The following is a 27,356-nucleotide window of genomic DNA, read 5'->3' on the forward strand; positions in this document are numbered from 1 at the left end:
GAACTTCTGGGATCGAACCCAGGCCGACTGGGTGAGAGGCAACCACGCTTACCCCTACAGTGTAGGCTACACCATGTGTCCCGGCTGCAAATCTTTCAATCTTTCAATGAAACGGAATTTATAAATTTTGGACAGCTGAGATTTTCGCTGCCGGCACTCAAGGATGGTCTAATGCACCTTGAGAAAATTTAATTTGCCGATGCAGGTACACGGAGAAAAAAGAGTTCCCAAAATCGTGAACAAGCGTTCATGAAAATGAGAACCACGAACAAAGTGTTCAAATTTCATGGTACGTTTTTCAAAATCGTACCATGGGATTTGAACACTCTGTTCTAGGTTCTCGTTTCCATGAACGCTTGTTCACGATTTTGGGAACTCTTTTTTCTCCGTGTAATATCTATTGTAATGAGAAATTTCCTTGACGAACACTTAAATGCGTTGTTCGCGAACAATTTGATTTAACATAAGAGCTCAAATTTCTTTCTATTATAGGTAATGCAAACAATTACTCATAACATTTCATTGAAACGGTCATCTCAACAATTGTCTCAAAGATATCCACTCCACACCTATAAAAATTACAAGCAGAAACGATTGAGAACTCCCAGGTGAATATCGTGGCACAAGATCGAACACATTATTCAAATGATTAGACCCGTTTGAACTCTGACCTACGCCATATTTCTATCAGCCCTGCAAACGCCTGCAGTCGATTCGATATCGATGCACTTTGCCTTAATCGTCCGTGAAAACAATCACGTTTTTCTTGTAGCAACGTGAACGTACACTTTTCGACCGTTTCCGTTTATCTAACGTTTAATGCCAACCACCTCCCAGTGTGGTTCAGCGCTTGGCAATTGAAACCGTTTGAACACGCAAACGAGTCCTCCGATTAATCAAATGCACCCCACCTGATCTCTCGCCCAAGTTCCGGTTGAAAATCAATGGGCCAAACCTTCCATAAATTGTCCACCCTACCCAGCTGCCCACGAGATAAGCCTCGGGCTTGCTGACCACTGTACTACATTGAATCAAAATAAATTATTATAGACCTGAAAGCTCTCGATACTGCGCTCCTGAGGGCAGGCATTTTGTTCTCGCTGAAACACTGTTAAAAATGTGTAATCAGAATGTTAATTTGTTTGATAATCGCCAATTTCCACGCTTGTAACAAGTGCCGCGAGGCGATTCTTTCGACCGGCTTAGAACAAAATATGCAACGGTCCCAAGTAGAGCAAGCAGATAAATTTTCCGTTTGTTGCATATTCAGCATCCACGATCTTGTTCACGTTTATGTTCCACGCAAGTGGAAGTCAAGTTCATTGCAACGTGGTGACATGTTCTTTATCCAGTCTCCTTTTTTATTTAATTGGAGCGATAAATTCGTCCCTTCACAATTACCTGAGAGAAAAACGTTAGCTGAACGCGGAACTGATATTGTGCGACCATGCGACACCTGTCAATAGTCCCTCAGATGTCACCGGCGATGTTTTGCCAGCTTCGGAACATTAGTACTACCCACATGATCAAACATCAGCAGTAGCACGCCAGTTCTGGACGACAGCTGCAAGGTTTGCCGCGGTCCAGACAGGCTGTGAACAAATTGGGAACGCTAATAAAATGAACGTGCTCCTGCCTTTCAAATGTCATTAAACTGCTAGATTGTGTCATGTATCATGTTTAGCTTGTTCCAGTAGACAACGAACGCATTTTTTTGTTCGAACTTTTGTTGTACTTTGTTCTCTGCGATTATCGAAATACATTAACGCCTCTTATTTCTGGTTTTCCATCAGCTGCTTAAGTTAGAACTAACTTTATCTTATACAAATGTTACTCACTCTATCCTTATTTGAATGTATGCAACAAAAAAACTATCTTGATTTATCCAGCTCCTCAATCCATGAATTTGAGACGCATGAAGCAAAACTCTATCCTTTGTCTTCATTGATGATCTGAATAATGCCCGAGACGATTTATAAATCTGTTAGATGCTAAAATTGCTTGCTCTACACCTTCGATTTTTCTTGTAGAATGCGTAACGCTTACATCAGTCAATTCAGCAATAAGTTTATCGAGAAAGGTTTATGGCAATAACAGCAATGATTATCACTCCTAAAAAAGGATCACGAAAAACTAGGTTGTTTTCATAAAAAAAAACCCTACTAGACCCATTGTCACCCGATTTGACGGTACTAACTAGACCTACCAGAAATAGTCCAAGGAAAATTTTCTTCCAAGAGAAGTTTCTAGTGCGCTTTATATCTAATCCAATGGAATACAATTGAATTTACTCGTATAATGTAATTCTGCTCGATTATGCTGTGCTGCAGAAGTTTTCTCGTTTAACACGAAGAGCAAAGTCAAGTTAGTGTGCACAGTTGTGGTTCTGTCACAAAACATTGGCCTAGCAGAACGGTGCACCTGTAGAACAAAGATGTGTTTTCTTTCTCAGAATAGCAAAATCTAACAATCTAAATTAGTCAAAGCAAGCATCAAATGAATAATAGACTGAGTGCTTTGAACGAGACATGTGACTTCTAAGTAAATTTGTTCTTTTCATGTTGAGTGAACTTAGAACAAACAAATCGATACAGGATCATTACCGTAGAAAGCTTCAAACCATATGCGACCAACAACTATCAGTACCCCCAGGTCAACCGGGAAACGCTCTAACTGAATTTGCTTGCATGGGAAACAATTTAATTCTCGACAATGATTGTCCCCTCTAACCAGGCTGTGTTTGTTCAAAAAGGGGGGCGGGGGGATCGGACCCGGTTCCGGATTGAATTGCATCTCTCTGTGCATTAGCCATGGGCTGATGAAGGGTATAGATTGTAATTCTAGCATAGAAAAACACATTTTTTGCCAATTTCCATGGGTCATTTAAATTGCTTTCTTGAACATTAAATATCTCATATTTGAATGGGTTTCAAAATTACGTCCTGTTACCGTATTTAGTTGCTAGTTCCATTTGATGTACACTCTGTAGGACATTTGATAGTCGAGTGAGTCGTGTCGTCGGTCGTGCATCGAGATTGTTTAGAATTCCCCTTTTCACCGAACCGGACCGTTCCCGTGCAGATCCGAGAACTGCCTACTAACAAGATGGAACCAACCAGAGTATATTATAAAGAAGGGGAGGGTGGGGAAACTTGGTCCTCTTTTTTATATCTGGAGTTTTTTTTTTTTTTTTTTTAAGTTCCAATAAATCAAAATTTTAATTTTTGGTTTTTGAGTGTTTTTTAATACCCCTGACTCAAGGCGATTTCAAAAACACCCAAAAAGCAAAAAACTGGAAATTTGGTTTATTGGACCTTTTCAAAAAAAACTCCTGGTATCATTATAAGATATTTTTTATTTGGCCGCGCATTTTTTAATCTGTTTTGTGAACGCATTTATCTATTTGGATTAGCTTATTGATTCTTGAAAGTATTTCACATACAACCTGTTCAAACAAGTGCTATATGTTCGGTGAAAATCTCAATAATGCGCTCCAAAAAAAAATTAAAAATCAATTTGACTTAAGAGCAATTCTCTACCAAAACCGGAATTGGATTTTATTTGTATTTTTTTATTTAGCTCAATCTTTGTTGGAGCCTTCCCTATGACAAAAAAAAACAAACAAACCCATACAATTCTCCATACACTTTTGGCAGCTGTCCATACAAAAATGGTACGTAAATATTCGAAAATCTGTAGCTTTTGAATAAATTTTCTAATCAATTTGGTGTCTTCGGCAAGGTTGTAGGTATTGTTAAGAAATAGCCAAAAAATATAAAAAAAATTGCCGATTTTTTAATCATTTTTTTTATATAGAAACTCATTTTGTCAAAATGCTTATTTTTTTTATTTTCGAGTTATTTTACATGTTTTAGAGGACCAAAATCCGCAACTTTTAAGCCATCAAGAAGTATGGTCAAACATTCTTTTGCCGAGTTATGAATTTCAGAAAAAAATAATGAATTTGTAAAAAATCTAAATTTCATACAAAATCAAATCAAATTATTCGCTCTACAGCATTGCTTTGGCGTTCTCGATTGCGAGATTCCTACTCGAAACTAAGTGTCCGAAGGCTTGATTATTGAGGCAATTGCAAACCTCTTTTTACACCTAAGCTTCCATCCACCCCGGGATTCAAACTGACCTACCAGTGACTCCACCGAGGCAGGACCCAGGGAGACGACTCCTACACCTGGACTGAGCTATAGACCTAACCCTTTAGGTTAGACCGGAGCCAACATTTACTTCCCCGTCCGACGGAAGGCGTGGTCAGACAAATCTCGTCTCGAAAAATGCCACCGGGACCGTCTGGGATCGAACCCAAGCCGACTGGGTGAGAGGCAACCACGCTTACCCCTACACCACGATCCCGGACAATTTCATACATAGAATTTTTAATACCAAATTATTTAATGTAAAATTGAAAACAAAGTTGTTGCAAAGTTGGTCGAAATCGGCTGATTTCGTAGAGAATTGCTCTTCATCAAATCGTTGTCTACAATAAAAAAAAAATCTTAACGGTTTTAGTGAATGTTAAACTATGGAACGCACTATTTAGACAATTGAACGTTTATTGAATTTATAAACTTTTTTTTTTCAATTTATTTTTATATTGTTACTTATTGTTTTATCAAAATGATGACGGTACACAGGTTAGATTTTAAGCCTACCCATTCTCCGCTAAATGATAGAGTGGAAGCGTTTGTTAGCAAATCACACACCCCCTAACTCGGTAAAACACTTTGCGCGAGCTCCGGCACTGTATTAGTTGATAGTGCATTTAAATTTAAATTAATTAAGCGCAAAACAGATAAATAACAATGGGCCCAACTGATGTATTTATGGACAACGGCGATACCAGAACATGGAGTAGCGCACCAATCACGACAATCAATTCCTGGCTGGCTGGCCGGCCAGAGCCAAAGGGGAGTGTTGGCTTTTCGAACGAGGTGGCGTGAATTACGAAGAAGGTGACGTTTATACGTAATCGAACGGCCCCAGGGTCGGTGCGCGACACGTTCAAACTATTCCCGGTTGAGCAGCTGGATTCGACAAATTTAATTTACTTCCTGCAATGACGTTCATGAACACCTGTTTGCGCAAACGTGTAGCTTAAAACGGCTCCGTGATTCATTTGACTTATCCCTGGCTTCCGTAAGAGTGGCTGGCAGTACAATGTCTGTTGCAGATTGGTACGCGAAGTGACAATTCTTGTATATGGAAGTAAAATTTATTTTTGAAGCTAAATAATTTTTAGATTATATTACAACAAGGCAGGGAATGGTCAAGAAGATTATGAAATTAAAGTGTTTTCAAATAAAGGTTTTGCAGTCTTTTCAAAAAATGTTTATTTGTAGGAAGATTCTGATGAAATGTGAAATTTCACAGAGGACACCTATAATCCACGGGTTTTAAGCATTCCATGAAATCGTGAAAATTCAATAACAATCCAAATGAAGGCATTAGGCATTACCATGCTTATATTTGTACACAAATTTGTTATTCTTGGAACTAACTTATCGTTATCGGTTATTATCAACGTCGTCAGGCACACAGCGCGTTTGTTTTCACGGCTCTTTTCTACGGCATGCACTCAACTCTCTCAAGGGCTTCCATCAAAGTCGAACCATTTACCTCTTGAATACAACCGTCGCTGATAAGAAAACACGGAGAGAAAATCACATTTATCACAGATAAACCGCACACCGTAAACACGGCACGAACGAACGAAATGCTCCATCTCTAGAAGGATCCAATCTCGATTCGGAAGAACCCCCCTTTCTCCCATCATCTCCCTTTAAAGCCAACATGTGTCCCATCTTCCAAGCACACCGGGATTATGTTTCCATGGCAAGTATCCTTGCTTCTTGTGCCGTGTTGCCGGCTGGCTGGATTGCTGGGAATATGCAAACATCGAATTATGCCAAACCACAAGCCTCCCCCCTACTCCAACTTGAGAGGTGCTTCCGAGCGCGGCGACGACGACGACGGAACGAGGATGACACTCGAAAATCCCACAAAATCCTCGAGACTTGATTCCGAAAAGTCGTTACTTGACATCGTTCGGGGCTTGCTTGCGGTAGCGCGTCGGAAAGTCAAACTCATTAAAAAAGCTCCAAAGTAATCTTTATCTCCGTTGATGATTAATCTGATGTTGGATGATTCTACTTAGTGGTATTTCGGATGATTTTCACTTTGGATGATGAATGACAACTTTTTGAACATTTTTGACAAAAAAATATACATAGATATGTTCATGCATTGACTCTTTGGTCCCAAGACCTTCAAACCACATTTAAAGTTTTCATGCGACCTGTTTAAATATAAGGCTCTAGCCTTGAAACTTTAAACTGAACTATTTTTCTCTAAAAGCCCAATCAATTATCTTTCAATTGGGTTCAAGTCTGAATTCAGTTGAAATGGCGCGGAGCTATGATTTTTTGGAAAATGTGGTATTTGCGAAAGTCGATCATAATGCCAATTTTCGGACCACCCTGACACGGCGTAGGTCACCCTAAGAGCCAAACAAAAAAATACGGGTCTAATTATTTTGGCCAAGGAACCCCCAGTCCAATTTTAAGCCCGAACGGACCACTGTTTTCGTGGCGAATTTCTGTTTATAAAGTCATCCTTCTTGACTTTTGAAAGGTTTATCAAGGTCAAGGTTTAATTTTGAATATTCTCCACGAGCAAATCTATCAGTGTAGCTATCAATGCTACATACTTTGAAATTTTATATTTTTTCCTTGAATCTCAAAAAAAAATTATGGCATTAATGTTAAGAGCCAAACGAAAATTATAGGCATGTTTCCAAGTTTTTGAATAATGAGTCTTTTATAACCCATCAGGCCTGAAAGGGTTAAACAATACTTATTTGTTATCCTCTGATTCAGTGTCAAGTTCAAGGTCAATAATTATAGAACGCGTCTTTTTATGTTACCTTGACAATGTACAAAAAAGTTTTTTAAGTGATGACCCATTTTCGAATTTTTAACCCCTCAAAATCAATCGTGTGATTTTGAATAAAAAATCAGAAAGTTCAGCTAATTTTGCATAAGAATAACCCTTTGTACGATTGTTGTGGCTCGTGCACTGCTTGTATGTAACCAGATACTGCATTTCATCACAAAAATATTTTTTCAAATGTCATATTCTAGCAAAAAAAAATTGGTCAAAATCATCACTTTATCAAAAATTATTTTTTGTAAAATTCTGATAACTCGTGAAGAATAAATTCAAACCCCTGTATAAACATCTTTTTTTTTTTGTTTTGTCTGCTCTACTGCCGTTCTACGCATAATTGTCCCATGTCATTTTTGGACGATTTTGACTTTTTGACATTTTTAGATTAGTTTGTGCTATATTTTAAGAAAAACACATAAAATCTTATACTTTGTTCGGAAACTCATTAAAAACAACACCAAGTCTGTTTGTCCCATCGTTACACTTCTACGCATAATTGTCCCACCAAGTATTTTCATTCACGGAATCATTAGTTTAACGAAGCATTATGTCGTGTTTTCGTATTGTATAGCAAGAGGATCATAAATAAGAGTGATATATTACTAACTGGGGCGATTAGGGACACATAGGGTGGATAGGAACTCACGGGACAATTATGCGTAGAAACACAGAAATCGGTCGAAAAATGTCAACTGCGTTTTTCTCAGTTGCACTTTTTTGAACATGAGACAGTTATGCGTTGAACGGCAGTCTACTGAGTAGAATATTTTTAAACTCTAAAAAATTTCACTGCAAAGTTACAAAAAACACGTAATCATAAAATTGCAAGTCTCACGATTTTTAAGAGTTGCGTCACGGAAAATGGCAGCGATTTTAAAACTTTTTTTTTTATAAAAAAAAAACGTTTTTTTTTCGGAATTTTGAGTACGCCATCAAATCGGGCGTAAAATTTTACAAAAAAGTCCCTTTGACACCAAATTTCTATCCCTTCACGGTTTCAAGCTACAAAACACTGAAAAACGTGTCTGAGTAAAAGTCCAGAAAAATGAAAGAGGTCGTACCGCCCCACTGCCACGAGATATCGAAAAAATGACAACGGATTCGTGATCGGGGGCCAAAAGTACCCCTTGGAGCAAAGTTTCACGAAAATCGAAGAGGGGTCGGGCAACTGCTGTGTGAGTTGGCATTCTTCATATAAAACATCAAAAGGCATTTGTTCTTCAAAAATATATCTAGAGTTTTTTTTTTAAAGGTCCTAAGACATATAAAACACAATAGCTTATAGGACCTTTTAAAAAATCTCTAGACATGATCACATCGGCATCGTAATAACGACATACTTGAAAAAAGCAGACGTTCCTGGCACGATCCACCAGCGAAAAACACTTTAAATCTCAGATGTTCACACGACTTGCTCAACATTGCTTCTTTTTCTTCTGCAGTTGCTGATGATGACGACGCTGCTGCTGAAGGGGGTGGCAAAAGGACGAGTAAAAACGGAATAATAAAATAAGCCGGCAGGATGTTACTTCCGTTTTACTCCATTCAATCCACTCTCCCTCCCCATTCAGTTCCCCATACTCCTCCCCCACGAGCTTGAGTAACGACAACTTTGCCACTGCTGCTGCTGCTGCTGCTGGTTTGTGCCATACAAGTGGATTGTCCGTTGGGGGGATGGGCAATGCTGGTCTGTATGTTTCGCAAACGACACCGAGTTGCTGATTGTTGGGGATTACTGAATGGTGGGGAAAGATGGGGGAGGGCCTGTTCCGAATGCCGAGCATGTACGACGACGAGCTACAAACATTTGTCGTTATTCGGAGGAGATATAAAGACTCGACAAATCACTTTCGCGTCAGCACAAAACGGTCTGTTTATGTTGCAGATTTTCCTAATGATGGCACATTGAACAGGGATGAAAGGCACCCGGGAAATACGATTGGATTTGGATGCTCAAGTCAGGAACTCTTTTCACCACCAGTTGGGCATTCCATTCATTTGAATGAATGTGGGCTTGAGAGATAAGACTATTTCCGATACTTTGAAAGAGTTTCAGCAATTGAAATACATTCTGTTGCCACCTTATTTATTTTTAATAAATTATAATTAATAAGAATAAAGTTTACCTAAAAAATGTGTAAAAATGTAAAGCTTATTAAAATTCAACAGAAACTCATGAAAATTTAACAGTTCATAATGCAATATTAAACATTTTTTGGTACAAAATCTTTCACCATTCCCTGATGATCGTCACTTTTTCTGTGCACTAACTTGGCAACTAATCAACATCTTTTGTGGAAATTATTACCTATAGCTTCTATCAACAAAAAAAAATATATTAAAAACTCACTCGACTTGCGACCACCTGCTAGCAAGTATTCATTGCCTCCGACCATTAATGTTTCGGAATGTGTTTGTCCATTATTGCGTTTTGGTAAACAAACAATTTCCCTGCGCCCGCCAAGTGGATCACTTGCCGCTGAATAAACATGTGTCGGGGTTTCATACAGTCAGTACACGATGTACTACTCACTTAACGGAATAGTATAGCTGTCTGCACTAGATTCATCATCCGCGGTTGCCATCCCTTTGGGTTACCACAGACACAGGATGAGCAGCGGCGGTTGATGCTTACTAAAAATATAACGATCATCGTCACCCACCACCCCACTTGAACACTATGTTGCCAGGCATTTCCTCCTTCTCTGGGTGTTCTCAGTACTTTTCTGAATCAACCAGGTACACTCGGTCGGAAGTCGAGTTAATTGGAGTGCATATTCCTTTTGTCACTGTAGGTAGTTTTTATTGAAAAAGTGTGCAACCACTACTGTGTTGAAAAAATAAAAAAGTTAATCCAGTATGGGAAACCCAACTACTGTCTGTCTGATGAGATGATACCAAATTGCTGAGATTTATTTATAGCTAAATTGAATGGGACTCTTGAGCTGATGGCAGTGGAATACATAGAACGTTCATATATGTTACATTTTTTGCAATGAAACAGTCCAGAACGTGGTTGCTGGTAGGATGTATCTAAGTTTTTATTTTCTGTGTCTTGTCAAGCAGTTTAGTGGGTCTCGTGGCGCAGGGGTAGCGGCTTCGGCTGCCGATCCCGATGATGCTATGAGACGCGGGTTCGATTCCCGCCTTATCCACTGAGCTTCTATCGGATGGTGAAGTAAAACGTCGGTCCCGGTTTCTCCTGTCTCGTCAGAGGCGCTGGAGCAGAAATCCCACGTTAGAGGAAGGCCATGCCCCGGGGGCGTAGTGCCAATAGTTTCGTTTCGTCTTGTCAAGCAAAGGGGAAAACTTTTCAAGAGAAACATGATTGCATGCAGTGTAAATAACTTTCTTTCCCATCCGATTTGACGAAGTGAAGGGCAGCATATGGTCGCTTGTGTACTGTCTTGTGACACGTCTGCCGTAGAAAGATAGGACGTGTCACAAGAAAGCACACACGCGACAATAAACTTTTTGGGGAATTACCTCTAAAATATATTTATTTTTTTCAGATTATTTGTTTAGATCCCTCGTAACAGCTACTCGTCTGAAAATATAAATAACATCCCAACCTCATTCAACTAAATCTCGTTTTTTTAATAACATTACAGATAGAAAAAAATCAAAACCTTCTTGTGGTAAAATGGTATTTAGAAAATAAAACTCAGATAAATTTAAAAAAAATCCTCTTTATCCGGACCCCGCCTCTAGGTGGCCAAAAAATCTCTATTAAAATTCTAGAAAATTGGTTGGAAGTTTAACTTGTTTTTTGCACCTTTGCCACTTTTTTCTAATGTATTTTCTTTTCAACCTTGGCTATATTTTTCACTATCATTTCCTATATTTTGTAAAAACAAGTGTGCAGTTATTTATAAATGTTCCAGACTATGCCTCTACGCATTTTTTGACAATTTAAATGACAATGGTATTGCTCTATAAAAAAAAAGTGAAAAACAAGAAAAATTGGAAAAGTGCCTGTAAATACATGGGAAAATAGTGTTGTTTTTTGCGAGGTGTTTTTCTGTCCGTGGTAACCCCAACGTAGTTGTTTGATTATATCAATTGAGATAGAAGCTTAAGTCACAGCTGAAAGGATCTCCAAAAACTCTGTTTACACCATAAAGAAACTATCTGTATGTTGATAAATTAAGGGGTTCAACATATGTGATCGGCAAAAGAGCCAGAGGTTGGTATGAGCACACACTTATACTTTTTTTAATCTGTTTTCAGGGCATAAAAATGTACATAATCAATTAGGGTTAGTGAAATTTCACGATTTCGCGGACAGCGTGAAATCCGCGAAATTTGACTTTTTCCGCGAAATCCCGTGAAATTTTATGTTTGTGTAAAAATGTAACGATTTTTCCCAAAATAATTTATCAAACTCAAAAAGGAATAAAAATAATCTCATGAACTATTGTAGAATTAAGCGAGTGAATACCCTGGTTTAATTACTTATATATGGTTAGTGATTTTTGACGATTTCGTGGACGGCGTGAAATTCGTAAAATTTATCAATTTTTTCAATTCATTTTTTTTAATAAAAACCTAATCAATATTTCATCCAAAAAGACTATTTAATTAAATTTTATTAGTTTTCAATTAAAAGATCTTAAATATATATGTATGTCAAGTTGATATGAACCATTTGAAGACATGTTCAGATTTTTTAGTTATTTTTAAAAAATAACTAAATTTAATAATATTTTCATTCGCTGTATCTAACACTATTCTGCTATTTTATTTTAAAGGTATAGTTTTGAAAGAAATTAAAAGAATCAAGCTATGTTTTATTCAAAATAAAATGAAGAGTATTATTTCATCTTTGGACTCACATTTTAATAACATATCAATTTTTTTAGGCCTGTTTAATTTTAACGTTGTTTGTTTATTTGGGTGGATGATTCCTGTGAAAGTAAAAAAAATATTTTTTTTTGTTTTCTTTTCTCATTTTGAATTAACATTTCAATTTTGTTAAAAATAATATTATATTTGCAAATTGATTTTAAATTTAGTTTTTGAAAAGTGAGCTAAAACCCTTAAAAAATATGCTCACTGGGCTAAATGTCGCAGAAAATTCAAATTATTTTACTCATTTTGACTGGGCAAGATTGTTATATCTTGCTTTGATATATAATTATATAACAGAAGCAAATTAGCGAAAACATTTAAGCTTTATAAGTCGAATATTAAAAGAGCAGTTCAGTAAATGAGAATACGCGTGCCCTACTTTTTGTTTCAAGAGCTCATCCATAAACCAGGAGGATTTTTTTTTTGAAAATTAGGAGAATTTATTTTTGTGTCGCATTCATTAAGTGAAGATATTTTTTTTTTTTTTTTTTTTTTATCAGTTCGTTTATTTAGTTGGCTCAAACGGAAAACCCTTTACGGAGCCGGGTATCATTGTACAGTTATAAGAAAAATAAATTACAAAATCATATAGTAATGAATGCACTAACTAGTGGATATCTTTTAACAACATCGTTCATTAAGTATTTCAATTGAGGCATTATAAGTTGCAAAAAAGCTCTCCAATGTTGGTCAACGTCGAAGGAACAGCACAGCACGTCGATAAGTTTGTCGAAACTGATCAGTCCTGCGTTGTTTGTTGTTCGAGGCGCTGAAGTTGAAGATCTGGATTGGCTGGCTTTTTTCGGCTTTCGTGATAAATTCGTTGATATTGGTTCACTATCCGCAGCGGTGTTGGTGGTTACATGTTCGATGTGGTTCGGTTGTAGGAGAGTCTTTGCGGCAGAGTTTGGTTCTGCAGGTAGTTGTTTCGTGGCTTCATTGTACGCGTGTTTGTACAACTTCTTGAGATTTCGTTTCACTGTATTGGTTTTCGCGATGAAAATTGGACAGTTGGAGATTATTTGATGGTATTGTCCACATCTAAAGCAACAATTGTGTGTCTCCGAACAATCGGCTTCTGTGTGGTTCCCCATACATTTGCAGCAACGGGCACTGTTCGAGCAGTGCTTTACTGTGTGACCGTACTGCTTACAATTTGTACAATACATCACTTTAGGAAAATATGGTCTAATCGGCAGAACTATGTTTTGATATTGTACAAAGTCTGGCAGAACGGTTCCATAAAATGTAATACGTAGTCCAGACGATGGTAGATAACATTCTTCGGTTTTCGAAAATTTTGCTAATCGGCTACAAAACTTGATGTTTACAGGCTTGAGCCGAGGATCGTTGAATTTTCCGATGCCTTTGTCTTTCATAGTAGAAGGAGTTATGTCATCAGCATAAACTACTCCGTCTACTTCAACTAGGTGAGGCGGTATGAAAACATGATGTGTTTTTCTAAAGTACTTGTCATTCACTAATCCGTCAGCTTCATGTCTGTTAGTTAATGAAACTCGGATTTTCATGGGATTTTCACTTCTAATTTCTTCAATTGAACGATAACGTTGATTGAGATCGTCAGCAAGAGGCAGCAAACGGAGGGGATCTTGCTGCTTTTTTATGTAAACGTAAAATGGTCCAGATGATGAAATCGGGTACGTCCGTATTTTTTCTACTGAAGGTCGTTTCTCCGTAAAAGAAGATTTGTTGGTCCTTTGTTTGTCACTGTTGGCCATTTTGATCACAAGATCGCGAGGTTACTCCTTCGAGCAAGTGTGAGTATCAACCGTTCGCTCGACTGCTGAGCGTCAACTGGAAGATATTTTTAGTTTATTGAAGAATATTATATAATGGAGCATAAAAAGTAGTTTTTGTGATTTAAACTTAGAATTTTCAGAGTTATTTTAACATTTTTCAAGTTCCGCGAAATTTGCGTGAAATTTGGTGTTTTGAAATTGAGCTCCCCGTGAAATTTGCATTTTTCGAGCGTGAAAAATCACTAAGCCTAATTATCATCTATTAACCAAACAAATTTGAAGACATTTGGTTGTATCATTACCAAGACATAGCTATCTATTTGGAGTTAGCAGTTTAAAAAACGGATGCCTTGACAAAATCGATTTTCAAAAAGTTTAATGAAAAAAAATAAAAATATTTTTTATGATGTTCAAATAAAAAAAATTCAGTTTTTGAATTTTGTATTTTTTAAAAAAGCAAAATTTAAAAATCGGGCTTCACGAGATATGTCTTGAGAGTCTTCACCACAAATTTCAGCCAATTTGGTCCATCTCATTTCAGTATTACGTCATGATTTGAAATCCGGACACTTAGTAACATATCATTTTTGTTATAGGTGGCAAAAAATCATATAACTAGTTGGAAATGACGACATATCATCAGGATGTAGTATAAACAGTCAGTTTTTTAAGAATGCATGCGAAACATGAATTTTAAAACAATTTTTCATCAGAATTTTAAAATTAAATGACTTTGTGTGCTTCGAATCCCGGATTGTGATAAAAGCTGATTCGAAATCCGGACACATTTGCATCGAATTCCGGACACTCGATTTTGCATATGAATCGCACAAATTTGGACTGAAATGTTAGTGAATGGCATTCTTTAGGTCTCAAATGAAGTGCTAACATCAATACAATCGATCTTTTATGTAAAAATTTGCTAGAATTTAAGGAAATCAAAGCTATACATTTCTGCTTTGCATTCTTGATGCTTGGGACGCCTTTGAAATATATCAGTGAAATGTTTCACATTTTTGTTAAACTTATTATTTTATTTTATTGTTTTAGCGTTAACTACAGAGTTCAAACAAACTTTAAATGAAAGTTGATGTTAGAATTCATCAAATAACACAGTTTTGGCATTCATAATGCGAACTTATGTTCACATAATTAATACAACAAGATGAGGTGTCCAGGATTGGAAGCCTCCGGAATTTCGAATTATGACATTAATTATGACAGTTCGCTGTATGGATGTCAAATTTTTTAGCTTAAATCGTCTCTTTCTCAGTTTGATCTTCAGGAAGCTTTCAGGAGTGATTGAAATGAAAATTATAGAGAAATAATTTTGGATTTGAAGGGCTCAGTTTGGGTAAACTCTAAACATCTTAGTAAATGCACTCTGGCCGTTGCAAATCTTTTTCAAAATTTATGTAAGGTAGAAAAAAAGTTTTAATGGGATCGAAGTAGCCGTGCGCGAGATCGGATGTGAAAATTTTATGGTGCTAAAAATTGTGACAGCTCATGCGTTTCCCGATTAATTCCCTTAAAACAATTTACTTCCTTTCGTGTTAAACTACGAAGATTCGGTCCACATTTTTGGTGATGGCAAGTACCAGTGATTGCCAAATATGCTCGACCAAGTTGAAAGGAAAGAACGGCAGGATCACCAGTCCATCAGTTGGTTGTAATCATGAAGATTCCATCGTTCCTGTCCCAGATGCTCTTCCAGCAGCTAGAATTTACCGTCCGTCATTAGCTGATCAGCCGAGCTCCTGTGGTCTAATGGTTACAGGTTTTGCTTTACGAGCGGAAGATCGTGGTTTCAAACCCACATGGCTTGGCACATCCTTTCCCCTGTACTCTTCACATGTATAAGGACCAACTGTTCTCTGTATAATTGCCCTACAGAGCTCCACGGCCCGATCGCAAAAAGTGCTTTGAAGGGACGAGTTTTCCAGAAACCAGAACTTAAGGGCTAGCTGGGTATAAGTAAACGTAAAATGTGCACTTCGGTTCTAGCGATACATTTGGACAGTACAGAGTGGAAAAGGCAGAGCCAAAGGGGATTGAAAAAACATTCAAACCTCTTCGGCGGCGAAGTTACGGCAGTGGATCGCTCGACACAGTCGCTCAACACAGTCGCTCAACAATAGCGTGTGTGCGTGTCCCATCTGCCTAATAACAGAAGAAGCCTTTGTGATTCTATAAATAGAATTGCAAGTCCGCAATAGATCTAATTCCTGGTCGCAGTGGATAGTGACATCAAACAAAAATAAAAATAGCTGATCAAGTCCAGAAGTCTCAAAAGTATTGCGAATCAAGTGGCATTTTTTTGATAGCTTGAGCTGAAGAATCCTAATTTGGTGAGATCATTCCTTTTCATTAATCATTATTTAACAGATGATTTTTCCTTATAAATACGATATTATATTCTATTAGTTAAATGATATATCCCTATAACCCTTCCCTTTCTCCAAACCAAATTTTCTCCCCCCCCCCCTCTCGCCCTCACTCCATCCCCCCCCCCCCAAATTTACACTTACACACCCAACCACAACTGATTTGGAGCGTTTGGTACGGTATGTCCACGCATCCTTCCTCCCCTGTTGATTCTGTGAAATGTGCTCCGTTCACAGAATCTGTCTCTGCGGTTAATGCAACGCAGTAGGCCTGGCCGTTTTAATTTTTGCAATACGTCTTCGGGGTTACTCAAGTGTACTGCAATAATTAATATTGACAAGAAAGAACTTGGGGCGTAATCTAATCACAAGTTCTTCCAGGATGCTTTCTTCGGACTGGCTGCGCTTGTGTTCGATTAGATTAGATTAGATTAGGTAGAAAAAAAGTTTTAATGTGATAAACTGCCCCTGGTCACATAAATGTCCCATATGCATTTTCATCGCTTTTGAGTTAACTCGTACTTTGTCTAGAAATCAGGAGGAAATCCATTTTTTCGCGAAAAATTAACACGTAGCCTTATGTGTGGGACAAACTAAAAGGACAAATCATTCTTGGGGAAAGATATAAATGACATTTTTGGGCTATGTTTTTACGGCGTTAACTTTAACATTTAGTGAAAATGAGAATCCCCCACAACTTTTTGTAAAAAAATTGAATCGCTTCACCGGGTCAAAACCAACTGCTCCAAAATTTGGGTATTATTCACAGCTTCATACAACTTTACAGGCAACTGCAAAACACCTGACACTAGCAAATATTGTCCCTATACTTTGTGTAACCACAGGGCAAAACTGATTGCTGTGGTTATTTTTCTTAGCACTCATGTCGTCGTAAACAAGCGAAACGAAGCTCGAGCTAGAACTTCACTAAACGAAACCAGATGAGCTACTAGCAAGTGACCTACCGTTTTTATATTTATTTCACTGCAGAGATAGCGCACTAATCTTTTGCTGACCGCGAATAATCTTCTTTCACCGCAGCCACTCGAATCGCGATAATTCCAATCACTACAAAGCCGTCTGCTGAACGATGAATGGGAATTTTGTTGCTTTTTTCTCAAAACAGCGTGATTTAAAATTAGCGCGGGCAATTTTTTTTCTCGCGATAAATTCTAGGCCACTAATTTTCAAGTACACCTTTGAGCCAAACCAAATCACCACATCCTTCACCGTAGACGACGTCGCATCAACTGAAACTGCTGCTGACTGGGAAGATTCACCAAAACGGCTGGCTGGTGTTCTGCTATCACAGTCGCTTCGGGAAAGCGCCAATCCTCCCCCGAACGTGCAAAAGTTGGACGAGAGCAAAGTACAACAAAAAAAAAGTTACAGTACACGAGGAAATCTTTTGCTATCTACCTTATCACTTGTCGTTTATCTCTTCTTTCGCTTTTTTTTCTTGGCTTCTTTTTACCCTGTTGTAGCCACACACCTGTGAACGACGACGACGACGACGACGACGAACCACCTTCAACTTGAAAATCTTCCCCTAGGTCGTTTGTCCCGGTCCCGTCCCGTTCGGGCGCTCATCCACAACTGGGTAAACTCGTAAATACTACATCACAACGTGGTTACCACAGCAAACACGCTGACAAAACAACCGCCACTTTTCGGTTTGGGAAAAGTAAGCCCCCAGCCCCTTTCGCCACCTTTTCCCGTCCCCCTAGAGTTTTCCTTTGCACACTAACCAAAAGGAAGGAAAACATATACCTACTTGCGCTCGCCTACTCTTACCCCTCCAAACCAGGAATGGAACGACGGTGGAAAAAGGAAAGATGGAAAGTAGCACGCGACACAAACGCGTAGTAGGCATTGCTAAGTAGAAATTTGTCACTCTTTCTCGTTCTCAACTGCTCAGGACGAATGTGTGGCGCGCGCGTTCGGAAGTATGGAAGAAGAAACAGAGAAATTTGTAGTGCACGGAAACAAACAAATCTAGAGTTTTTTTAAGGTCCTGTAAACATATGAAATACATTAGCTTATTGGATCTCTTCAAACAAAACTCTTGAAATGTGGCTTATTTTTTTTTGTTTTTATGTTAATAAAAGACTAATTTTCCAAACTACTACCATTATACTATATTATAACCCAAAGTTCAACTATCCATAAGTTGGTATGCAACTTCGAATAATCGTATCATTACCAATTTTTCGTATTTTTTATTTTCTTGCGACATAAAATTCGAGTTCTGCGACAACATTTTAGTTAAATGTGAGTTGTTGATCAAATAACCAAATGAGCAGTTATCTACGAAATCGGTCTATTATCTTCTATTTTAATTTTTGTATTTTTTAATCCGGCTGAAACTTTTTGGTGCCTTCGGTAAGCCCAAAGAAGCCATATTGCATCATTAGTTTGCCCATATAATTTTCCATACAAATTTGGCAGTTGTCCATACAAAAATGATGTATGAAAATTCAAAAATCTGTATCTTTCGAAGGAATTTTTTGATCGATTTGGTATCTTCGGCAAAGTTGTAGGTATGGATACTTTGTCACTAAAACTTGATTTGCAAAAAAACACTATTTTTTCATTTTTTTATATGTTTAAATATTTTATTTGAAAAGATCGGAAAATTTCATATTCATGTTTCATATTATTCAACATTGAAAATCGGACCATTAGTTACTGAGATATCGACATTAGAAAATGGTGGGTTGTTTGGGACTCGGAAAACATCATTTTTTTTTTAAAACCTTTGCATGGCAATATCTAAGCAACTAAGGGTCATATCAACAATGTTCCATAAAGCAAAATATAGAGAATTTTTTAGCTTTTCAAAAAAAAAAATTCAAAAGTGGGCAAACATGTGCTTTAATTTCAAAAAATGAAAAATTGCGACTATTTTCAAAAAAGTCACCTAAAAATGGATGTAACTTGAAAACGGTGCACTTTATCAAAATTTCACTGAAGTACATCGAAAAATTAAGTTGAAAATAATTTGCGACCAATATTCCGATTTTTTGAAAAAATCAGTATTGATTAAAAAAATCATAACTCAGTTAAAGACTTTTTGCACAACCTGAGAATTTCTGAAAAGTTGGCATTTGATGTCATCTAAAACATATAAAAAAATAAAAAAAATAAAAAAAATGTTTTTTTGCAAATCAAGCTTTAGTAACAAAAAGTTAAATAAAAAATCACCAAAAAAATTTTTAACCTTGTAAAAAATTTTTCCAGTATAGTCCGTAGTCCGTACCTATAACTTTGCTGAAGACACCAAATCGATCAAAAAATTCCTTCGAAAGATACAGATTTTTGAATTTTCATAAATCATTTTTGTATGGAAAAAAAAAAACGAAACTATTGGCACTACGCCCCCCGGGGCATGGCCTTCCTCTAACGTGGGATTTCTGCTCCAGCGCCTCTGACGAGACAGGAGAAACCGGGACCGACGTTTAACTTCACCATCCGATAGAAGCTCAGTGGATAAGGCGGGAATCGAACCCGCGTCTCATAGCATCATCGGGATCGGCAGCCGAAGCCGCTACCCCTGCGCCACGAGACCCACACATTTTTGTATGGACAGCTGTCAAATTTGTATGGAAAATTATATGGACAAACTAATGATGCAAAATGGCTTCTTTGGGCATACCAAAGGCACCGAAAAAGTTTCAGCCGGAATAAACAATACAAAAAAAATCGAATGACCGAAATCTGAGAGAACTGCTCAAGTGCATTTTCAATCAAAAATAAGACATCGACAGGTTTTTTTTCGTGACCACATTATCCAAAGATTTGATTATCGGAAGATATTTTTTTACATGGTTTTCGGATAATCGAGTCTGTATTGTACTCTTTTTTAAATATGCTTCCCAAATTAGAAAAGAAATATACAAAAATTAAAACCAAGAATTATACAAACATTCAAGAATTCAAGAATTACGCAATCACGCAGAAAAATAAGGCATATTTGAATTAACAAAACGTTATGTTGAATCAACGCTAAACGTAAAGTAACTCTTTCATAACAACAAAAGACATTTGTGAAGATAAGAATAGTCAAGGAAACAAATTTTCATTCTCGCACAGGCTTATCGTACATAATAGGTTTCGGCGTGCTATCTTGAATTTCATGTCTTACTTTTTTTCTTTATTTTCTTTGGGACAAAAGCACTTGGATTACTTTAGTACAGTTATCTCACCTATATATTAGGATGGCTCGAGATGGTCGATTTTCAGAACATGTTATTTGATTGCTTTTAGGCCCCTGAACAACTCCCTTAAATTTGGGAGCGATTGGTTGCGTCCACACTTTGCGCATTGCATTTCAATTTTGTATGGGAATTAGTATATAGAAACCTGCTGTTTTACATTTTGATTTTTATCATTTTTATTTTCCACTAAATTATATTCTCTAAAACTATCCTGCAGAAAATATTGTGCAATCTGGCTCCTGTCAAAGGAAACAACGTGCTCAAAACTGGTCTAAAACGAAATTTCCAAGCAAAAACCCCAAATAGCATCAACAAACTTTGTTCTGATTTGATTTGAACATTTTTTTCAATTTTCACCTCCGTGTACGCACGAGAGCAAGCAGCAGTGAAGTTGACAAATAATGGTAATATTCATCAGGAAATGGTAACAGATTTAGTGTCAAAAAAGTATAATATTACATTTGAAAATGATGAATTTTAATCAGTTTCTGGTAAATATTCATCATGTTCAAATTTTTACACAGGTAATATTACTCAAAAAAGAGATAATATTCTACCAACCAAATTTTCAACATTCCAAAATTCAACTTTTTTTGCTGTGTAAAATTTAGATGGGTAATTCTCTACCAACTCACACGAAATCGGGAAAAGTTGCCCCGACCCCTCTTCGATTTGCGTGAAACTTTGTCCTAAGGGGTAACTTTTGTCCCTGATCACGAAACCGAGGTCCGTTTTTTGATATCTCGTGACGGAGGGGCGGTACGACCCCTTCCATTTTTGAACATGCGAAAAAAGAGGTGTTTTTCAACTATTTGCAGCCTGAAACGGTGATGAGATAGAAATTTGGTGTCAAAGGGACTTTTATGTAAAATTAGACGCCCGATTTGATGGCGTACTCAGAATTCCGAAAAAACGTATTTTTCATCGAAAAAAACACTAAAAAAGTTTTAAAAATTCTCCCATTTTCCGTTACTCGACTGTAAAAAATTTTGGAACATGGCATTTTATGGGAAATTTAATGTACTTTTCGAATCTACATTGTCCCAGAAGGGTCATTTTTTCATTTAGAACAAAAATTTTCATTTTAAAATTTCGTGTTTTTTCTAACTTTGCAGGGTTATTTTTTAGAGTCTAACAATATTCTACAAAGTTGTAGAGCAGACAATTACAAAAATTTTAATATATAGACATAAGGGGTTTGCTTATAAACATCACGAGTTATCGCGATTTTACGAAAAAAAGTTTTGAAAAAGTTACTTTTCGCGTTTCTTCTTAGTTTCGTCGTCCGTGTCTGTCGCGGGTGACCATGAATGGCCATGATCGATGACGACCAAATTTTTGTAATTGTCTGCTCTACAACTTTGTGGAACATTGTTACACTCTAAAAAATAACCCGGCAAAGTTAGAAAAAACACGAAATTTTAAAATGAAAAATTTTGTTCTAAACAAAATAATGACCCTTCTGGGACAATGAAGATTCGAAAAGTACATTAAATTTCCCATAAAATGACATGTTCCAAAAATTTTTACAGTCGAGTAACGGAAAATGGGAGAATTTTTAAAACTTTTTTAGTGTTTTTTTCGATGAAAAAAAACGTTTTTTCGGAATTTTGCGTACGCTATCAAATTGGGCGTCTAATTTTACACAAAAGTCCCTTTGACACCAAATTTCTATCTCATCACCGTTTCAGGCTGCAAATTATTGAAAAACACCTCTTTTTTCACATGTTCAAAAATGGAAGGGGTCGTACCGCCCCTCCGTCACGAGATATCAAAAAACGGACCTCGGATTCGTGATCAGGGACAAAAGTTACCCCTTAGGACAAAGTTTCACGCAAATCGAAGAGGGGTCGGGGCAACTGCTGTGTGAGTTGGCGGAGAATTACCCAGATAGTTTGAAATAAGTATTTAGTTGTAAATATGACTCAAGTTTATTTACCGTCATCAATTTCAGCATAATGTCCGAGCCAATCTCACTACTGACCCAATGTCACCCCTGATGACAGTACATCTCTTAGAAAGAGGTGTTCCGATTTTGTGGAATTCAAGGGTTAATGTGTTTCTTTGAAAAATCACTTGTAACGTTTAAATTTGTTTTCGGTCAAAACATTAATCGAAAAGGTCACGTGAAAATATTTGAATTGAAGGATAAAGCTTTTTTAAATTTTTTGAACTTTGAACAATCCCGATAGGCAGTTCCCCTCTCCAAACCACCTTTCAAAAGTCGCTTGGGTTCTCCACACTTTTGCCACTAGTAAACGAAAGAAAACCTCCCTACCAAATTTCCCTGGGACTGTAAGGGCGTAGCCTTGGAACACAGTGTGGAAATTTACGTTCTCAGATATTCTCTTTTATCCGAAACCTCTCGTAAAAGTTCACGGCCGCGAACAAATCGATTTAGTTTCGAAGAATTTGGTGCTAATTAGCAAAGTGTCGAAGTGAAACTTATCGAAAAGTGAATCGAGAAACTCTGGCGAACACTGAAGAGCATCGCGGAAAAAGAACTTAAAGTGTCGAAACAATAAGAACTAAGAGTGTCGAAACGAATGTGAACAAAAATCGAAAAAAATGCAAAAAAACGAGAACCGATCCAGCTTCGAACAAAAGTGAACCACATCGACCATAACCCTGCAATTGAACAATCCCTAGACAGTTCAGAATTTGTGGGATGACTGTAATACATCGATTAACATAACCAAACCAAAAAAGTTTTTTAACGGCAGTTCTCGTTATGCCAATTGAACCCAATGGCACCTTTCCGTGCACTTTTAATCACATAGTCAGTTCACCAAAACGCGCGCGCTTTTCCAATGCTTCCACGATGCGACTTCATCCATCACCCCGCCGACGAAGAAGGGAACAACGACAAACAGAAACTAAATGCCGCCGATTCTCGACCATACTTCTGACCAACGCTCCCAGCAACTATCAAAGTGGGCCAAAAATAATGCAAAACATCCCGCACCCCATTCATTACACCGGACGACGACGGCCACCCTTTGGAGCGTATGGAAAAGCTCAACCAAACATCGCATCGTAGCAACCAATGCTGCTATATGTTCTGTCTCGCTTTTTCAACCACTACTCTCGCTGCTGAGCGCTCATGCTACCACCCCCTCCTCACAAAGCAGCATGGCTTTTAATCGCAATCGTCGCTGCCGGCAGCAGCTTCGGAAAGTTCCCGAGTGGTGCAATGTACCAGGAAACATTTTTTTTTCTCTGAACTTTCTTTTATATTTTGTAAAGTAATTTGAATTTATATATGTACGATTGATTTCGAGTTTGAAATGATTCTCAATGAAATTTGAAAGATTTTTAATATGTTATATGAAACCGAGTAAATTATTCGAAAATTTAAAATTATACAGACGGCGATCCCAGACGGTCCCGGTGGCATTTTTCGAGATGAAATTTGTCTGACCACGCCTTCCGTTGGACGGGGAAGTAAATGTTGGCCCCGGTCTAACCTAGAGGTTAGGTCGTTTGCTCAATCCAGGCGTAGGAGTCGTCTTCCTGGGTCCTGCCTCAGTGGAGTCGCTGGTAGGCAGTTGGACTAACAATCCAAAGGTAGTCAGTTTGAATCCCGTGGTGGATGGAAGCTTAGGTGTAAAAAGAAGTTTGCAATTGCCTCAACAATCAAGCCTTCGGACACCTAGTTTCGAGTTGAAATCTCACAATCAAGAACGCCAAGGCTATGTTGAAGAGCGAAAAATTTGTTAAATTTCCCGAAGACTTTTGATAGCAAAGTCGGGTTTGTAAGGCCGTTGCAAATATTTTTCAAAGTTTATGTCGCCCCTCCTTCAAAGTTGTTTCCAAAAATCAGGGGGCAAAAATATATTTTTTCAAAAAACTTCTAAATTTTAAAGGAAGTAGAAGTCTAACCAACTGAAAACAATTAGAAATGCATTTTCCTGCGTTTTAAATCATATTTAACATGTCTGGGATCGATCTAAAATACTAAACTTTGAAGACCGATTCTTCGGCTCCTTTTCAAAAAAAAATCCCAATTTTTTTCAGCGTTTTGGCTGTAGTGGCAAAATAAAAGAAGAAACCCCCCAATGTTATTACATATTTGGAAAGATAATTGATTTTCCTATGAAGAAATAACATGCAGAATGAACCATTTAGTACCTGTGCTTCCCCTGAAATAAAAATGTAGCGTGACGGGACAACATCGTAAAACTGGACTTTTAAAAGGCACTCTGCCAAAATCGCTACAGTTTTGCCAGTTTGATTTTTAAAAGCTTTTGCTTTTCTACACATTATCACAAATTAAAAAACGAATCTTTTGCTCCTTGAACTGAACGAAGTGGTTGAAATTTGAGTTTTTGCCAGCCATTTCTTTTCGTGACGGGACAACGAAAGGAGCAGATTTATGAAAAAACTCCTCTCCCATTCAATGGTTTGCAGACCATATTTGGTCAACATTTTTGGCTTTTGAGGTAAGAAAACACATTTAAAGCACATTGCAGTTATTGCATCATAATAAAAATGGAATCATTCATATTAAAAATCACATTGAAAATTGAAAAAAGTGACATTTTGGTGTACCTTCGCTAAGAATCGGTCTGAAAAATATTTGCAACGGCCTAAATGATTATCAAAATGGAATAATTAACTTAGACTTCAAGGTTTTCAGGGTCTGCTAATAATACAGATTACAATTTCATACAGCTGGTCAGTTCGCGGAATGAGTACAAAATAAGAATAGATGATAAGAATGGTGACCACATTACTCACTCATACACAGTCCATGGCCAAACAATTAGACACTTCTTATCGCAAAATAAGAAACCCTTAGTCAAACAAATACTTCAATTTTATCAAACATTGTTACGAGGTGGTCTTGAACTACTCATTATAACTGTTATCTTATCATTATCAAATCGAAAGAAATTAATTTAAGCTGGCAAAATTATCTGCTGTTATCGGCATAGTTTTCTAACAAAAAAAAAGATCCGGTACATAAATATACACAAGTGATCATATTTTCAGGCAGGCTGAATCTCTAAACTATTTGACACGTTTGGAAGGTAGTTTGATTACCCATCCAACGATATGTCGAATGACGGATCCGAACATAGTTTTCATATTGATAACGGCGAAGTCAAACATTAAAATTTGATCATTAGTGCGGTGCCTGTCGGGACGCGCAGTTTTGTTTTTTTTTCGTGTTATTTTTCGTCTCTTTTGTGTCGCTGTTCGAGTGCATGGGGTAGGGTACGTTATCCATTAGTGGACCCCTTTCCTATAGTGGACCTTCTGAAGAGTTTTTGATGAAAAAATCAATAAAATCCCAATTTCAAGCGTGTTTTTGTCTGCAAATCTTTTATTTGGCATGTTCAGCATCATTTAAAACAATGTTGACTGTGGCATTGAATTGCCCTTTTTGCCAAAATAAGTGTTTTGAGTTCGACATCTGAAATCAGACATGGCCACTTTCACAACAAAACAGCTTTTCTATTTTATGATTGAATTAACTATCCAATCATTTTTTTTTTTTGACTGGTTATTTAACTTCAGTAAGTCGAAATAATGTAAGTTGAAGGAACTATACTAAAATAAAGCGAAGAGCTACTCATTTTCAAGCAAAAATTAGGGGGGTCCAATGTAGGACAACGAAAATCCTAACTTTTCCAAAAGTGGAAACCTGTTAATTTAACCTTAAAAAATGAAGAATTCTGTGTATTTAAGCAAAAGTTTTTCTTAAACATACAATAAATGCATGTTGTAATCAACCCGATTCAGTATCAAAAATACTGAAGCCGTAAGAATTCATAATTAATAAAAAACTATAGTTAATTTTACTTAACTGAAGCATCATAATTAAAGTTTGAAATGTAAAAAAATATTTTTTTGAAAATAAACATGCGTAGTTTTATCAGCAATCGTAAACAAATCTATTGTTTTGTTTCGGTCAACTATTTATGTACCGTCAGTGGGGGTGACATTGGGTCTGGGGGGTGAGATTGGGTCAAAGTGATTTTTTACGGATTTTACCATTTCTCAGATTCTTTTCAATGAAACTGAATTCTGTTAAAAGGGTTGTGTAGGGGACATCTTAAGATGACTTCGCTGAAAAAAAATCGTTCCTAGAACATATCCTGTTATTTTGGCAGATGTCTAAAGTTGGGGTACGTTTTTGGCCAAAAATGACCTCTCGAAAAATCATTATTCTAATATTTTTGTTAGAATTGCTCGAAAACTACCCAAGTGTTTGAAAATCTCCACTTCAAACATTGTAGCGTGTCAATACGATTCCCTCGAACAAGAAACGCTGTTGGATGACTTGTTTTTACCATATCTTTGTATTTCAGCATCATTTTAGTTTCATTTGACCCAATGTCACCCCCTCTAAGGGGTGAGATTGGGTCAATTTTCAAACAATTGGCATTTAAGGTAGTGTTCATCAAAATCGACCATATTTTGGGAAAATGTTAGTAAACTATCTAAGAACAAATCTACGTTAAAAGATTTTCGATGTTATTTAAATTGTTTTTGTTATTAAGAAATTTCGAGAGGTGTTTCGTTTTTTGACCCATAGTCACCCCCACTGACGGTAATTAATATGGAAAATGTAACAGTTTTCCTATAGTGGACCCGGGTCCACAATCGGATTATGGACCCGGGCCCACTATAGGATAAGAGGGTCTATAACAGGCAATTTTTTTTTCAAATGGCTATTTTTCTGCTCAAAAACAAATTACTGATGAAACAAATAGTCAAAATTGTTCAAAAGACTTCAGATTTCATTGTTTTGAGCAAAAGGTTATGAAAAAGTGCTTAAAATATTGGAAAAATTGTGAAAAATGCGCGTCGGTTCTACTAGGGGGTCCACTAATGGTTAAAATACCCTAATTGATCATTAAAATTTTATATTATAGAAAATTTATTGAATCCACTAAAAATATGATTTTCAATCACTCCAAAAAGTTTCATAAAGATATTACATGATTAAACTGATTTAGAGACGATTTTAAGCCCATCATTTTGCCGTGCGCAAAGCGGACTGTCAAACCTTCTGAGCAATTTTCACGAAACATTGAGTTGATTTACGGGTGCCACGATAGCTCACAAGGGGTGCCACGATATCTCACAAAAATATTTTAATCTTTTTAAAAATAAGTTTTTTGAAAATCGGCCTTCGTCATGCACACAGGACCGGTTTAACGAGTCTTCAC

General features: G+C 37.1%; 1 protein-coding gene across 2 annotated transcripts in view; it reads right to left on the minus strand.

Annotated features, from left to right (window-relative positions):
* The window catches only part of LOC120425442 (arylalkylamine N-acetyltransferase 1), a 38,097-nt gene extending 20,669 nt beyond the window's left edge, over positions 1-17,428 (minus strand). The window contains exon 1 of one of the 2 annotated variants that reach the window (XM_039589973.2): positions 16,924-17,428. The gene's annotated coding sequence lies outside the window, so the exon portion shown is untranslated. The remainder of the gene's footprint in view (positions 1-16,923) is intronic. The other variant, XM_039589974.2, reaches the window with a different exon arrangement.
* Between the last annotated feature and the right edge of the window lie 9,928 nt (positions 17,429-27,356).

This window comes from Culex pipiens, chromosome 2 (assembly GCF_016801865.2).
Source record: "Culex pipiens pallens isolate TS chromosome 2, TS_CPP_V2, whole genome shotgun sequence".
Lineage (NCBI taxonomy): Eukaryota > Metazoa > Arthropoda > Insecta > Diptera > Culicidae > Culex > Culex pipiens.